Source organism: Penaeus monodon, unplaced genomic scaffold (assembly GCF_015228065.2).
Source record: "Penaeus monodon isolate SGIC_2016 unplaced genomic scaffold, NSTDA_Pmon_1 PmonScaffold_1518, whole genome shotgun sequence".
NCBI classification, from domain to species: Eukaryota; Metazoa; Arthropoda; class Malacostraca; order Decapoda; family Penaeidae; genus Penaeus; species Penaeus monodon.
This window is the reverse complement of record NW_023644353.1, coordinates 23,796-28,554: the sequence shown is the minus strand read 5'-3', so window position 1 is coordinate 28,554 and position 4,759 is coordinate 23,796.

Below are 4,759 nucleotides of genomic sequence, written 5' to 3'. Positions count from 1 at the left end.
AATAATAGTAAAAAATAGTAATGATAATACAAAAAACTAATAATAATAACAATAAAAAATAATAATGACAAAAAAAAAAAAAAATAGTAATAATAATTATAAGGATAATAATAATGATAATGCTAATAATTATGATAATAATAATAGTGATAATGATAGTAATAATAATAGTAATAATAATAATAATAATTTTATATTATTATTTAAAAAAAAAAATAATAATAGATGTAATAATAAAAATATAATAATAAAAAAAAATAATATGAAATTTAAAATTATAATGTAATATTAATAAATGTTGATAAAAGATCATAGTGATAAAATAATAAAAATAATAACAAAAAAAAAAATTAATAATAATAAAAATAATAAAAATAAAAAATAATAATAAAAATAATGTAATGATAATTTAATAAGAAAATAATTTTATATAATAATAAAAAATAAAAATTTTAATAAAATAAAAAAAATAATAATAATAACAATGATAATATAAAAATAATAAAATAATATTATTATTAATAATAATAATAAAAATAAAATAATAATAATAATAAAAATAAAAAAAGAAAAAATAATAATAGTAAAGATAATAAGATGATAATTATAAAAAATGAAAAAAAGGATGATGATAATTATGAAAATAATATAAAAAATTTAATGGAAATGATAAAAACCCAAAACAACAAAAACAAAACAACAAAAACAAAAAAATAAAATAAAATAATAAATAATAATATAATAATAAAAAAATAATAATAATGATAATAATAATATTAATAAGAATAATAAAATAATAAAAAATTTTATAGTACTACTACTCTACTACTACTATATACTAAAATAAAAATAATAATAAAAAGATAATAATAAAATAATAAAAATAATAATAATAATAAAAATAAAAAAAATGCAATAATAATAAAATAAAAAAGATAATAAAATAATAATAGAAATTTAATAAAATAAAATAAAAAATAATAAAATAACAATAAGAAAAAACAACAACAAAAATTTTACAAATACTAATAAGGTATTTTTTGGTTTTAATTATTTTTTATTGTTATTTCATTATTTTTGTTTTTTTTAATTATTATTATTATCATATTTTTATTATTTCTGTTTTTTTATTTTATCATCATTACTATTATTTTATTATCTTTACAAATTTTTTAACATCTTTATTTTATTTATATGGGTTTTATTACATTACTATTACTATTATCTTATCTTAATTTTAAATTATTTTTAATTATTTTTTTTATTTTTATTATATTTACTACAAAATTTATTATATATTACTTTATTATAATGGTAATAATAATGTAATGATGATAAAAATACTTTACTTTTATTAACGATAAAGATGAGTCAATTTTTAAAAATAAAAAAAAATTTTAAAAAACGATTCTCAGTTTTTAAAATCGTTTTTTTCTATTTACTCCCTCCCTCCTGGACCCTTATTTGCCTCTCCCCTCCCCCCCCTTCCCCACCCCCCTTTTTCCCCCATCTCTCGTTCCTGTCTTTTTGTTTTCTCTTTTTCTCTGTCTCGCTCTCTCTCTTTTTCTGTCCTGTCTCGCTCTCTCTCTCTCTCTCTCTTTTCTCTCTCCCTCACTCCCTCATACCTCTCTCTATCTGCCCCCTTTCTCTCTCTCTCTCTCTTTCCTCCCCCCCTCACTCTCTCTCTCTCACACTCTCTTTAGGTCTCTCCCACACCCCTTTCCCATTCCCTCCATCCCTCCATTCTCCCTCCCCCCCCCCCCCACTCTCGTCATTTCCTGATTTTCAATACGATTTCTCTTCTTTGCTTTGAACGGTGAATTCATTATGCGGCACAAAGGATGGGTTTACAAAAGGGTCTTGGGGCTGTGCTTTTTCCTGAGGAAGGTCTTCGACTTGCCAGCCTCCGAGCCCCCCGCCGGGGGATCACGAGACGGCCCGAGCGGGTGGTCGTCCTCCTCTTTTCCAAAAAAAACGGCAGGGCCCATGGTGAGGGGCCCCCGCAGGGATTCAACCCCCCCTCGCCTCTGGATGCGGAAAACACCACTTTTTTCCTTTCAGCTTAAACATGTCACTCTTTTTTATGAAATAATACTTGTTTTTTTCTGAAGTCCACCCCGAACCACCAAGTTTAGTTTTTGGGGGAAGGGGGGGGCTAAATAAGCAGAAAAAAAGTAGGGTTTTTGACTCTTTGGTGGGTTTGGGAGACAACTGGAGGCTTGACCCCTGTCCGGCGCAGGGCCCTCAGGAGCAGGGGTTATGCATGCTCTTTTTAGTGCCCTTTTGCAGCTCTTTGGGTTTTTGGGGGTTCATCTTCTCTTTCCCACTGCCTTTGCAACTCCATTTTCCCAAGTTTTTGAAACCTAATTTTTGGGAATCGATCGAAGGACCCCAAACTCAAGAAAAGCTCCTATCCGGAGATAAGACCTAGGTTTCTGGCATTTTACCCTGGGCCCCCTTTTGGATATTTTGGGCGGGGCGCCATTGACGGTCATAAGAATGAAGAAGATTCATCAATTATCGCTCTTTTCCAATGTTTTGGGTATCGGCGATTGAACTAAACAATTCGACAAAGGGGGGGAGTACGCCAATGGGACCGGGTGCCGTACGAAGCCGAGACGCCCCCGGGGGCTGCCACTTTTTCCTTGTGGGGCCTCGATTTTATTTTGCAAGGAACCAGGTTAAAAAGGGTGCAGACACCCCAAATAAAATACAAAAGCGATACAATACCGCACCCCATGTGTATCAAAACTAAGGAGATTAAAAGAACTATATAACCATAGACCTGTTTTGTGGGGATAAATAACCCTTTTTCATAGGTGGGTTGCACCGACAACGGGGCGAACCCCCCTCCCGAAAACCCTCCTTCAAAAGTCCCCAAACCCTTTGCACGGGCGGGCGCCCCCGTACAGTCCTGTTCACGCCAGCACCCCAATAAAAAAAAAAATAAAATAAAAAAAAAATAAAAAAAAAAAAAAAAAACACACAACAACCACAACCCCACCACCCACAACACCACCCCCACACACACCACACAAAAAAAAAATATAAAAAAAAAAAAAAAAAATAAGGGTTTTAAAAAAATATAAAAAAAAAAAAATAATAAAAAAAAAAATATAAAAAAAAAATTTTTTTAAAAAAAAAAAAAAAAATAAACAAACACAAAAAAAATATAAAAAATAAATTAAATTTTAAAAATATAAAATTTTAAAATAAAAAAAAAATAGAAAAAATTAAAATTTTAATAAAAATAATATATAAATAAATAATTAAAAATAATATATAAATATAATAATACACCCCCCACACAAAACTATAACTATCTATCAAAAATATAGAAAAATAAAAAATATAATAAAAAAAAAATATATAAAAAATATATAAAATATATAACGATAAAAGAAACATCAACATGAATAAAAAAAAAAAAAAAAAAAAAATAAAAAATAATTAATAAAACAAAATAATAAATATATTAAATAATAAATATATAAATAATTTTTTAAAAACAACAAATATATCTTTATAGAGTTTAAAAAATAACCATCCTACACTAACAAAATCTACACAAACACACCACACACACACACACACACACACACACACACCCCCACACACACACCCAAACCCCACCACACACCACACACACCACACCCCCAACAATTATATACATATATATATATATATATATATTATAATATATAAAAATATATATATATATATATATATTAACCCAAAAAGAAAAATAATCTTTATTATCATTAAATATGAAATAAGATAATATATAAAATAAATATTAATTATATATATTATTATATATTATACAATTTTATTATTATTTTAAAAATAATTGTATATATCTATATATATATATATATATATATTATATATATAATATATATTATAAATATATATATTTATTTTTATTTATTTATTTATAAAATATATATTATTATTAATTTTTATATTTTTATTATTATAATAAAAATATATTTAAAAAAAAAAAAAAAAAAAATTTTTTTATTTATATTATTTTTTTATATTTTTTTCTAATTAATTATTTTTTCTTTTTTTTTTTTTTTTATTAAATTTTTAAATTTTTTTTATTTTTTTTTTTTTTTTTTTTTTTTAAAAAAGGAAAACAGGGAACCCCACCCCACTCCCCCCCCACAAACCCCCACCCCCCCCCCACCCCCACCCCCCCCCCCCACCCCCCCCCCCCCCCCCCCCCACATTTTTATTTGTTATTTTTTTCCCTTTTTTTTTTTTTTTTACAACACAAAAAAAAAAGAAAAACAACCAATACCAAAAAAAAAAAAAAAAAAAAAAAAAAAAAACAAAACCCAAAACAAAAAACCCCCCCCAAAAAAAAAAACAAAAACAAAAAAAATATTTTTAATAAATATATAATATATAATTTAATATAATAATATTATATATATATTTAAAAACCTATAAATTATAAATTAAAAAAAAAATATAAATATATATATATATATATATATATAATAATTTTTTTTTTTTTTTTTTTTTTTTTATTTATAAATATAATAAATATTAAATATATTTAAAAATTTAAATATAAATATATAAAATATAATAATATATATATATATATAATATTTTATATATATATATGTATATATATAAAATTTTGAAAAACATATATATATTATTAATATTATTATATAAAATATAATATTATATTAAATAAAATATATATTTTATATATATTGTGTGTTTTGTGTGGTTTTGTTGT